The following is a 13,174-nucleotide window of genomic DNA, read 5'->3' as shown; positions in this document are numbered from 1 at the left end:
TCTGATGACCAGAATTAAAATGGGAAGCCAAGATATTTATCTTGAAGAGAGGAGAACAGAGAACTTTGTAAACATGCTTCTCAGGAAGCAGTTATTAATAGCATTTTCCCCCTTCCAATTCTCCAGTTTTTAAGAGCAGCTGTTGAAAATGTTTGTCTCAGAAAATTACAGAAATAATTAAAGTTATTTAAGCATAAAATAACCAGTTTCATAATAGGCCCAAATTTTCATCAGAAATATTAAGTACCATTCGGCTAATTTAATAGATTTCTAAACTTTAGTTATATTTTCTGTGCTACAAATATTTTCCATAAGCCTAATTTATGCTAAGGAATAGTATGTCCTTTGATGAATGCTTACTCTGAGCACGTACACAATTGGTGATTAGTTTTGTATTTTGTACTCTATACCTGTTGCAAAAAAAATGCTTGTTTATCCTTCTACAAGCCAGACACGGTTCAATGAATGCCAAAAGCAAATGACTATAGAACTCTAAAATAGTAGGATTTTTAGGATTATGATATTTAGGTTTCATTTATTTTATCCATCGATTTTCATTAGGAAACTGGTAATGAGAATGACAGAATTCAGGAGTTAAAAAAAATCAAATTAACACCCTGCTGATTGCAATAAAGACTATGAAGTAATCCAATACCTGCAACCTAGCTAAAGAAGTTCACATCAATTGCAACGGCATTACATATAAAAGCAAAGGTCGGTTCTGCTCAATACATTTGGCCTATTAATTCACACTAGAAAACTGGTTGCCTAAGTAGTAGTGCTCTGGACTTGTAAAGACCTCCAAACCCAGTTAAAGTGACAGGAAAAAAGAGAAAAAGAGCAACCTAGCAATTTTCAGCAGGGAGCACAGTTATCAGAAAGCTGGGGCCGCCTTTACCCCAATCACAGGTTAAACCAATTTGATTTCTAACAATGAAAGCACCTTCTGCTTATTCTTGAGTTACAGCACATCCCTGTGTAAACAGCCATACAATAGAAAGCCAAGGCAGGTGATATGCAGCAGAACAAAGCATCAAGGCCAAGCAAAGGAAATTCTGCACTAAGATGAAATTTTATCATCTTATTTAATTAAAAGGTGGTAGGTAGAGTAGGTAAGAAAGCTATAAGCAGACACATTTGATAAACTAGGTAAGAAAAAAAATCATATCTAGGAGGCTGTATGTAGGTATTTATTTCAGATATCCTTGGAAAATTGTGGTTTGGCTCATTGTTTTTGGACTGTAAGAGAGATTTTATCCATTGTTTAAAACATCTCCTGTAATGTAGCTTGAGTAGGTAAAATATGAAAACATACTGCAACATTCTCTCTTTTCCCTCCCAAAGCACTATAATGTAGCTTTTGAACCTTTCATCATTTTTCTTTAGTTCTTGGAATGATGTCTGAGAAAGTGCTTGTCCGGTCAAAATAATCTGTAGATACTCCAAGCATATTACACATAATTCCCATTGTTTCTGTTGTCAAGCAAAGAGAAAAATTAATTAATTTACATGTTATAACCGTCATTAAATTCTTTGCAAAATTGATAGGCAAATGCACAGGGAATCAAAGCTTGGTTACATGAAACGGTGGACCAAAATCCAGCTCAAAAAATTGAACAGCTCTTGGACTCCACTTACTCAGTTGTAAAACGGGGGTAATAATCCCACCTATGATTATCTCACAAGGTTGATTCAGGGTTCATTTGAGGAAAATGTTCCTAAAAATGCTTTGAGAATTATAAAACCTCATCCTAATAAAGAGCAAACTTACACAGTTTGATTTGAAACAATACCAACATATTGGGGGAGAATTATGCTTACGGAGCCCCCTGAAATATGCAATACATATATCATTTGAGTCATCAAAGAGGAAATGATTTTATCTTGCCTGGGTCACAAAAGCTGGTCTCCGTTTGCCCTGGTTCTGGTCCATCCACGCAAGAGTTAATCATGATTTGAACACATTTTTTTCTGAAAGGTAGAAATCTCCAGTCAAAAGCCTACTCAGAACATAAGATATGGCTAAGAGTTGCACTTCGGAAACCATATGAAGGGTGTCTGTATGAAGAGTGAAGTGAAACAGGACTATTGAATCATTTTTTACAATACAGTTATGGTATCCAGAATTTGGAAGGGAATTGGAGGATAGTATTTGTAGTTCAAGTCTCTGTCCCATGTATAACTTCCCCCTTTAGAGTGGAAGAGTATACAGTTTGTGTAATTACATTTCATGGCAATATAATCAATATGAGTTTTACACAGGGAGGTAATCAGATAAATAATTGATCAACACTGGTATGGAAAGCAAACAAAACTGATAATTTATTGTTATCCATGATCATTTTGTGTGGAGTCCATGCTTCTTCCTTCCCTCTCTCCTTCCTCAGGTGTAAGGCTGGCATTGTAATCTGAAGACTTTTCCACCTTCTCCTATTCACTCCTCCAATAGATGTCTTGGATTCCTAATTCATCTTGGTATATGCTCCTCAGTGAACCTGAACTTTAATGCAAGTTGTGTAAACAGATAAGATGAAAAAGAACTAAAATTTTCATTTATGATGTATTATTGGAGAGCTCTGAATGGGGTTAGAAAGGAGGGAATTCTTTTTTAAAAAATTTATTGAAGTATAGTTGGTTTACAGTGTTGTGTTAATTTCTGCTGTACAGCAAAGTGATTCAGTTATATACATATATATATATATGTATATGCACACATTCTTTTTCATATTCTTTTCCATTGGTTTATCACAAGGTATTGAATATAGTTCCCTGGGCTAAACAGTAGGACCTTGTTGTTTATCCATTGTATATATACTTGTTAGCATCTGCTAATCCCAACCTCCCAATCCATCCCTTCCCCACCCCCAAGTCCCCTTTGGTGACCACAAGTCTGTGCTCTATGTTTGTGAATCTGTTTCGTAGATAACTTTGTGTCATATTTTAGATTCCATGTATAAGTGATATCATATGTTATTTGTCTTTCTCTTTCTGACTTACTTCACTTAGTATGGTAATCTCTAGGTCCATCTATGTTGCTGCAAATGGCATTATTTCATTCTTTTTTATGGCCGAGTAGTATTCCATTGTATATATGTACAATATCCTCTTTATCCATTCATCTTTCAATGGACATTTAGGTTGTTTCCATGTCTTGGCTATTGTGAATAGTGCTGCTGTGGACATAGGGGTGCATGTATCTTTTTGAATTGTAGTTTTGCCTGGATATATGCCCAGGAGTGGGATTGCTGGATCATATGGCAACTCTATTTAGGTTTTTGAGGAAGCTGCATACTGTTTTCCATAGTGGGTGCACCAGTTTACATTCCCACCAACAGTATAGGAGGGTTCTGGAAGGAGGGAATTCTAATGGAAATTACTTTGGAGAAAAATTGTGATGCGTTCCAACATATATCATCATCTCATTTTATCTTTTATGGAATTTTTTGTAAAATGCATATAACTCACTTTTGCTTGTAAATTGTGTATACATTTTGTAAAATTCATATAACTCAAATTTACATGTGAAGTAAATTTATGTTCTGGGAATACAACAGCAATTTGAGTAGTGTTCACAGCTAGTGTGGACTGAAATTTGAAGTTGCTTATAGAAGGCTAATCTCAGGTGGGTTATGTAGAGATGGGAAGAACAGAAATAGCAAAATGTTAAAAATCAATAACTGGACAATAGATAGGAAAGGAGATACAATAGTTGGAAGAGTCAATGATACATTGTTTTTGACAAGGGTCCCTGGTTAAACAATTAATAAAGAACATCCAAGAGAAACTGCACATTATGTAGAATAGTGGAGAAAGATGATGAATTCTGTTTGAAACATTATAACTAAGAATGAGTACAGTACCTCCCATTCAAGGTGAGTGTGCAAAAATATTACAGAATGTGAAAGGAAAGTTAACTGTGAGAGATAATAAAATACTTATATATACAGGCATTCTGGAGTTGAGTTCACCATAGGAAACATTACAAATATTATAGCAGTCTACATTTGATTTTAAAGTGAGTATGTTAAGAATTCTTAATGGGATTTTTAAAAAAGAATACAACCCATGAAAAAGAGCAGGAGATTTTGAAGTAGCATGCAAAAAAAGAATAAAGTACAGACAGGTATAAATAAGTAACAGCTCTAGAAATGAAAATTATATAAGAAAAAGAAGCATAAAAACAAGAAATACAATCAAAGAGAGAATTAGGAAGCTTGATGATAATAATAAGGAATTTATCCAGATAAAGAGATTGAAAGATCAAAAAGACCAGTGAAGATAGCATCTAACAGCTTTGATAGAAGTTCCAAAAGGAGGACAGAGAGAATGAAGGAGAAGCATATTTAAAGAGAAGGTTCACAAAAAAGAAGTAAAAGCAAAAGCCCCAGGGGGCTCCTCAGGAGAATGGAATGGAAGACCCATCTGTCTCCTTCTCCAAACCCAAGAAAAAGAAATCTTTTTCCAAGGAGGAGCTGGTTAGTAATGATCTTGAAGAGACAGCTGGCAGTGGAAGTCTTCCCAAGAGGAAGAAGTCTTTCCCTAAAGAGGAACCAGTTAGTGACCCTGAGAGTCAGGAAACAAGAACGTCACCCCCACCCCAAAAAAGAGGAAATTCTCTTCCAAGGAGGAGCCACTCAGCAGTGGGCCCGAAGAGGCTGCTGCCAGCAAGAGCAGCAGCTCCAACAAAAAGAAAAAGCTCTAAACATTATCCTGGGAAGAGTAGAATGGACATTTCCCTAGTGGGGCATCACTTGCAGAGATATTTCTCAGCCCAGCCCCTGTATCCCAATAAAAATAAAAAAAATTCATGAGAAAAAACAAAAAGAGAAATTTCATCCACTCAACAAATATTTACGAAGGGTCCACCTGGATAAGTTTTTCTTCTAATCGTAGAGAATATTTAAACAAGAAAAAATTGGCCATTCCCAGACTAATTTCATACTTTACATTATGCCTCAACATTTCCAAAACTTAAGAAATACTTGAGGCCTCTGAAAGTACAAAACAAGTGCTGGGCAGAAACAATAAAAATGAATCCGGGCTCAATGAGTGAATGACACTCATGTTTATTGTTCATAAAAAAAGTTCCTTAAAATTAATTTAATTTGTAGTAAGAGTGTTCACATCTTCCCCTTCATCGTTTTTTCGTGTATGTCTTCTTTCATTCCTCTTGATTATTCTAGCTTGAGATTATTTCTTTAAGAAAATTTTTTTTAAAGTATTACAATTTGTTTTGTATTTTTTATTTTCTAAATCACCATTTTTGCTTTTTCTTTATTAATTTCCTACTCTTAGGCATGTTTTCTGATCTTTTATTCACTTCTTGGAATGGATAACTCATTTATTCTGTTCTGTTAAAAAAATATTGAAAGTCTTGAAATTTCTGTGTTGTAAGGTTTGGCACCACTTCACCTGTGTGTGTGTGTGTGTGTGTGTGTGTGTGTGTGTGTGTTTCTCATTGTCATATTTCTTTTCTTTTTTTAATTAATTTTTATTGGAGTATGGCTGCTTTACAATGTTGTGTCAGCCTCCACTGCACAACAAAATGAATCAGCCAGACACATACCGATATCCCCTCCCTTTTGGACTTCCCTCCCATTTAGGTCACCACATTGCATTAGGTAGAGTTTCCTGTACTATTCAGTATGTTCCCATCAGTTGTCTATTTTATAGATAGTATCAATAATGTATGTGTCAATCCCAGTCTCCCAGTTCCTCCCACCCTACCCCTTTCTCCCTTAGTATCCATACATTTGTTCTCTACATCTGTGTCTCTATTTCTGCATTGCAAATAAGATCATCTATATCATTTTTCTAGATTCCGCATATATGCGTTATTATTACAATATTTGCTTTTCTCTTTCTGACTTACTTTACTCTGTATGACACTCTCTAGGTCCATCCATGTCTCTACAAATGACCCAATTTCATTCCTTTTTCTGGCTGAGTAATATTCCATTGTATATAGGTACCACATCTTCTTTATCCATTCCTCTGTTGATGGACACTTAGGTTGCTTCCATGTCCTGTCTGTTGTAAGTAGTGCTGCTATGAACATTGGGGTGCATGTGTTTTTTTGAATTATGGTTTTCTCTGGGTATATGCCCAGTAGTGGGATTGTTGGGTCATATGGTAGTTCTAGTTTTATTTTTTTAAAGAACCTCCATACTGTTTTCCATAGTGGCTGTACCAATTTACATTCCCATCAACAGTGCAGGAGGGTTCCCTTTTCTCCACACCCTCTCCAGCATTCATTGTTCATAGATTTTTTGATGATGTCCATTCTGACCGGTGTGAGGTGATACGTCATTGTAGTTTTGATTTGCATTTCTCTAATAATTAGTTCATTATCATATTTCTTAATCTTATAAAGTTTTGAAACATTTTTAAGCTTTTCCAAATGGTAAATTATTTATTTATAGGTTGTTTATTAAATCTAGTTTTATTTCCTTATAGTAATTTCTGCCACTTAAATAAATTGAAAAAATTGAAGTATTTTGTTGGCTTTTAAAAAAGAATTGTATTTGTAATTTAGAAGGTACAGAGTTAGATTTTTTATCAAAACAACAATTATTTATGCTTTCTATAATTTAATAATGTTTCTTTTCCCACAAAATCTGTTAAAAATCAGAAATATTTATGTTGGCCTTTTTTACAAATTTTTATTTTTATATTTAAATAGATATTTAATAAAACAACATTTTAAAATTATAAGTCATACATTTACTCAATTAAAACTTTTTTCTTTCTTTTAATATATCCACAATCACAGCTGTTTATTATTCTAATTTAATCCTTTCTGCGTGTGCTCAGGGTGTCTCATTTACAACATAACAAAATAGTTTAACAATCTGAGAGTTGTTTTTAATTGTAGAGTAGTATAACTTTTATTTTTTCATATTTTGTTCAAGATGCTTTATTTTTCTAGTTTTCTCAATTTATTACACTTCTCATTTCCATTTTTGTTGACTGATTTTAATGAAGATATTATTTAATTATTTGCCATTTCAAGTTAAATTTTATAAAATAGAAACAGTTTTTAAAATCAATGTCAAGAAAAGCATGAAATATACAAGATTACACTACACAAGATTACGAATTAAGTAAAATAAGTAAATTAAATTAAACTATATAAGTAAATTAAGTAAAATAAATACATAAATGAGTATATTATATATAAACCTCCTCCTCTAATAATTTATTCTGATAATTCCACATTCACAGATTAAAAAGGCATCACCTAATACCAAGCAGGATTATTGTTCTGTGTGTGTATGATACAATCCTCATCTTTGTAAAGCGTCAGTTATGTGTTTTTTTAGGAAACTATTTCAACATATTATCAGTAGAATTAGCTAAAGTTAGGAAATTACTTCTGAATATGAGAAGGTTATAACTGAACATTTGTGAGGGGATATAAATAATAGCAAAACTTTACTGTCTGCCAGGCAGTGTGCTAAACACTTTGCATGAATATGATCATTTCAAAAATATATACAGAAAAATAAGTGCAAAAGCAATAAGAAATACAAAAGAAGAAGTATTTCCTTTAAATAGATGTCTCAGGACTTCTCTGGCGGCGCAGTGGTTAAGAATCCACCTGCCAAAGCAGGGGACTCGGGTTCGAGCCCTGGCCCAGGAAGATCCCACACGCCGCGGAGCAGCTAAGCCCGTGTGCCACAATTGAGCCTGCGCTGTAGAGCCCGCGAGCCACAACTACTGAGCCCGTGCTCCTCAACAAAAGAAGACACCGCAATGAGAAGCCTGCGTGCTGCAATGCAGTGTAGCCCTTGCTCACCACAACTAGAGAAAGCCTGCGCACAGCAACAAAGACCCAACACAGCCAAAAAAAGAAGAAAACCTGCCATCAGGCACAATTTAAATAGGTGTCTCCAAATATTCTACAGTGTAGCTTTTTACCACTGGCAGACCTTCTTTAAATTCAGGCATTTATTAAATGTGCTATACATTTATATACATTGGCTTAGAGTTTTTATTCATAGTACTTTTATATTCGTGTAAATCTTATAAAATAAAATTTTAATCTAATTAGATGTTTAAAAATTATTCTTTCTGTATTTGAAATTATGAAATCTTAAAGCATTATAAAATGCCTCATGGAAGAAATACTATTTTTATTTTAAGGAATATTAAAGTAAAATAAAAATTTGTGACTCATAAAGACACTTTGCTTTTACACTTTCTGTTATTTTTCTTACAAATGGCACATGAATGTTTTAAAATTAATATATTGAAAAGATGATATAATTTTAATTCAAAGTTTCAAAAAGAAATGAAAGCCTAAATCCAATTTGAAAACCTAGAGTTCTCACTGGGTGTGAATGTATTTGTATGGGTGTAATGTTTGTCATCAACAGAGAAACACAACAGAGTCACTGTCAAATTGGGTAAGACAATTATTTAAAAAGCAACACAGTTATATTACTTGTGCGTATACACACACACATACATGCATACACACACAGTGGAATACCAATGGGGCACTAGTTCTTGAATGCACATTGCTTAAGGACCAGACCAGAGAGGACACCTGAATGCAAACTTAAAATCCCTGAGATGAATTGTCTCTGAAATTCTTACTGGATATGGAGAAGTTAAAATCTTGTTTAATCGAGCTTCTTTGTTTTTTTTAATTAGGAGACCCTTACAAGCAAAGCAAATGGGGATATCCTCTCCCTGAAACTTTTTGTCAATAGTCAAGTTTATAACGTAAGGGTGATTCAAGTGACAGATTCAGTGTCAAAGATGAGGGGCTTTGCAGGTCATTATTTTTTTCAACCACAAGCCACCCACACCTGCTAAAACAGAAGCTAAAGAGGCAGGTGGAGGAAAAAATGTTCTAGAGCAAGGTGTAGGTACCAGGTCTGTTAAAGGATTTACCATGCCACCTACATGCACAGAGATTTCAACAAAAGTGTCTCAATCCTTTAGGAAATTGGCTCTGACATCCAATTCATTAGCTGTTTATTTTCTTCTTTGTAAAAGACATAGCAAACAAAACCAGAATATCCTCTATGGTTTTTTGGTAGCTAAAAAAAAAGGGGGATTTGTAACTTTTAATAAAAGAGGTGGAAAGTAAGCTAAGACTAGTCTATTTGTTCATTTCTGAGATATGCAACTTTTATAAAGAAAGCCAGGAGAGGGACTGAACTGACTTGTTGTGCTGTGTTCAATAGAAGCAACGAGCCACATCCATGTCAAGAGGAGAAAAGCAAAAGAAGGTTTTAGCAAACAAGCAAGTCTATGATATTTAATTTCTCTAACTATGTAATTGAATTCTGAATGCTAGGTGATTGCTTTCATATTAATTTTTTTAGTAGAGAAATTAAATATAATCCAAGAGGAAGTCATGACTGACTAGCTCAAATTCCACATTCCTCTTGTCACTTGGCTCCAAGTCTGTCCTTCAGTGGGCACTTCCTAACTGCTTGGTGTTCACTGATGATGGCATCACCAGCATTCACGACTGCATGCCATGAGCTAGCAGAGTCTCATCTCCGAGTAAATAGCTTTACTTTCAATAGCCCCAACTTGGTCAAGTAACTGATTCTGTATTCCTCTCATTTCTCTAAGGATCTCCTAGCAGAAATCCAGTTCTTTGTAGCACTACAAAAGAAGACGACTGGCTTAAATTCCACAATTCTCAGTTCAAAGTGTGGATTGAAAAAGCAGAGGCATTCTATGACTGTTAAAATGTTTTTTTCTCTCATAGACAAGGGTTGGAAAGGATTCAGGGGTAACAGACAAGCGTAAGCAGTGCACAATATTGTGAAGACAAGTGCTCCACAGTGAGACCATGAATATAAGGAGTGAAAGCTAGATCAGAGATGAGGATTGATTTAGAAAGGGAGTTCTCCCAGTGTTGGGGGAGTGATGCTTAAACTTCCAGAATTAAGTTATAAGTTTAAATGAACTAATATTGAATTTCTCTCTCACTTTGGCAAGTGGTGTGTTTAAATCAGATATGACTAGAAATAGAAAAATAAAGAAATATACTATTCCTTATCCCCAGGGTCATGGATAAATTCGTAACAGTTACTTATAATGCAGGAATGTATCTTCTACTTGTTAATTATTGAAGACATACACCAAATAGCTCATGCTTCTTCTGAAATTTTGTTTTAGTTCCCCCCCCCCCAAAAAAAATATTCAGACAAGCAGAGGTTAGGGTTAGGGTTAGGGTTAGATGACAGGTAGCCAACCTGACTGTGAGTGAAATGTTTCAGGCTGCTTTCACATTTAATAAACATGTTCTTGACTTTGCCTGGCACACTCCATCTTACTTTTTGTTTTGTAAAGCACAAAAGTAAGGAATTTCTGAGTGCTACATAATCAACCAGGAAAAGACCTTCTTCCTCTAACTCAAACTGAGAATCATCTCTAAAGGAAAATTTGAGAGTTGAAGCAGGACCAGTTTTATTCCACATTCCTGACATCATTGTGCACAAATGAATTCAAATTAAATGAGTAATAGGGCATTTCTTGCAGTGTTATTTAGGGTACTAAAGTTGGAAATAATCTAAATGCCTCACAACAAGGTAACTTGTTAAGTACAGCAAGTATATAAGAATTAATATGATTTACACATTAAACTTATGTTTTTAGAAAAACGATTTATTGACACAGAAAGTGGCATGGAAATATAACTAAACCATCCTAAAACGCATTTTAAAAGAAAATATTCCAGAATATTATTGGTGCTAATTTTGGATGATGGAATTATCTCCAAGCTTTATTTTCTCTGCTTTTCTTAACTTTTTTGATACTTTTCTAAATACTTTTATAACAAGATTTATGTGTTAAAGGCCCGTGAGCCATGGCCGCTGAGCCTGCGTGTCCGGAGCCTGTGCTCCACAACGGGAGAGGCCACAACAGTTAGAGGCCCGCGTACCGCAAAATAAATATATATATATATATATATCTATATCTCAAGTGAAATCTAGAAATCAGAAAAAGTCTGATTGCTTAAAGGGGAGTAAGAGAATAACTTTGGGACTCTATTATGTTTAGTTTAGGATCAATAAACAAAAAGAAAACAGCAGCAACAAATATCCCACTCACTTCTGATAAAGGAAAATGAAATGTCAAAGAATTTCCAAACTTGGAAACTATAAATTTCAAGTCAGTTCGTTATTACTTTTCAAAGAAAATGGTAAAGTTTTAATTCCTATTTAAATGCTTATTACAGAAAAACAGCCTATCAATATTAAAAGACAAAAGTGGGCAGAGAAAGTATTGAATCATTAAGTGTTGTAGTCACGAAAAGGAGAAAAATGCCATTTCTTTACTTAATGCTGCTTTAATTTAGAATAAGATTTTAGTTTTCCTTAGCTGTAAGGTACAAGTTTGCCAAAATAAAATATTGATTTGCTACCTATAATTTCCTCTGTGATAAAACACAAAGATAGTTATTTATGTGAAGATTAAATGATTTTTCAAAAGTGTAAATTGTGAAGATAATAAAGCTTTGCATTAAATTAGTGGTACACACTGCTATATTTAAAATGGGTAATCAACAAGGACCTATTGTATAGCACAGGGGACTCTGCTTAATGTCATGTGGCAGCCTGGATGGGAGGGGAGTCTGGGAGAGAATGGATACATGTATATGTATGGCTGAGTCGCTTTGCTGTGCACCTGAAACTATCACAACATTGTTAATCGGCTATAATATAAAATAAAAAGTTAAAAAAAAATAAATCAGTGGTAAAGAGCTCAAAGCCCAGCTGGTGATTCACTACTGTAATGGCTTCCTGCTTTCTGCTCACCCCTTCTCTTCACTTGGAGTTGGCAGTTGAGTCCCTTTAAGGATTGAGGCTTACAGTGAAGCTTCTATGCATTTCTGGATCTTTGTCCTGCTGACACATAGGTCATTCTCCTTTAGGAAGGATGAGGAGGCTGGAAAGCAGTCGGCCCAAGGGAAAGGGAGTTTTCAAACCTGAGCTGTCCAAGTGTCGGTGTGGAATAGAGTGGGCCTGCGGACTCAGGGTCTGACAGAGGCAGCAGCTGAAGAAAAGCAAATCTGCAAGCCCTTCTGTCAGATCTGTCCCAGCAGGTGTCACTCACAGGCCTTTCCATCATTGTCTGGTGAATCCTGAGCTGACCCTCCACCTAGTGAATCTTTGTTTCTGTTGCATCTTTAGGCTTTGAGAAATGACCCTGTGATTTACAGAGACTTTTGTCTTAACTCTTTATCCTCCAGTCCCTCAAGCTTCAGACTTCAGTAAGTGTTGGGAGGGGAAAGTCAGCCAGATGGTGAGGACCTTGAGCCTCCTGTCTTTCTTAGAATCCCTACAACCACCAACGGCTCTGCTGGTTCCTCAGCAGCAGCATCTGCCTGGTCCAAGCCCAGACCTCAGTCAGAATTATAGGTGGACCCAAAGAAATAGCAGCCTCTGGCTACCTCAACAGGCCTGTCATCCAATTTTTTCTGTTCGGAATGGTCAGATTGTTGAATCTCTGATAAGTTTTTGCCCTCTTAGAAGCAGCTCTCTATTAACAGTTCTCAGCTTCTTGCCCCATACAGGAAATTGCAAATGTCCGAATATTTAAAAAAGTGCACATTGGGTGTCAGTTCATTTTTCTTCAGTTCTCTTTTTCCCTGCTCTCAAATCCCAGATGCCTCTGAAATAGACTTCCCTAGGGTCCACAGGACCCGGAACTCCACCGACAGGGCTAACTGTGTATCATGGGGCCACTGAAAAATGAAACAAGGAACACCTTGTTCAAAAACGGTTAAGCAGAGCCTAAGCCAAGTGCAGAGGCCTCCAAGGGAAGGTCCTGTGTGAGGGCGCAGGTCACACACCCTTGCCTCTGGCTTGGTCACTGGCTTCAGGAAACACTGAGAAGCAGACTAAATAAACTGACTTCACCTCTCCTTCTGCTCACTCTTTTTAAATTGTAACTCATTGTTACAATGGAAGAGGGGCAGGATATATCTCATATATTTGCAAAGAAACAATCATTTATTTTTTCTCTTTTATGGCAGTGTATACCTGTATTTCAGTTTAACTTTTTGCAAGCATGGAGCTCTTGATTAAAATGAGCAAGGATAAGTTTTTCATATCATGTTTGGAATGATTTATATCTTTTACTGCCATCTCCACCTGTTGACCAAGGAAGTATTAAAAGTGTTAGTACCCAAAGGAATGGG

Source organism: Tursiops truncatus, chromosome 2 (assembly GCF_011762595.2).
Source record: "Tursiops truncatus isolate mTurTru1 chromosome 2, mTurTru1.mat.Y, whole genome shotgun sequence".
NCBI lineage: Eukaryota > Metazoa > Chordata > Mammalia > Artiodactyla > Delphinidae > Tursiops > Tursiops truncatus.
The sequence above is the reverse complement of the archived record's forward strand: the minus strand, read 5'-3'. Positions refer to the sequence as shown.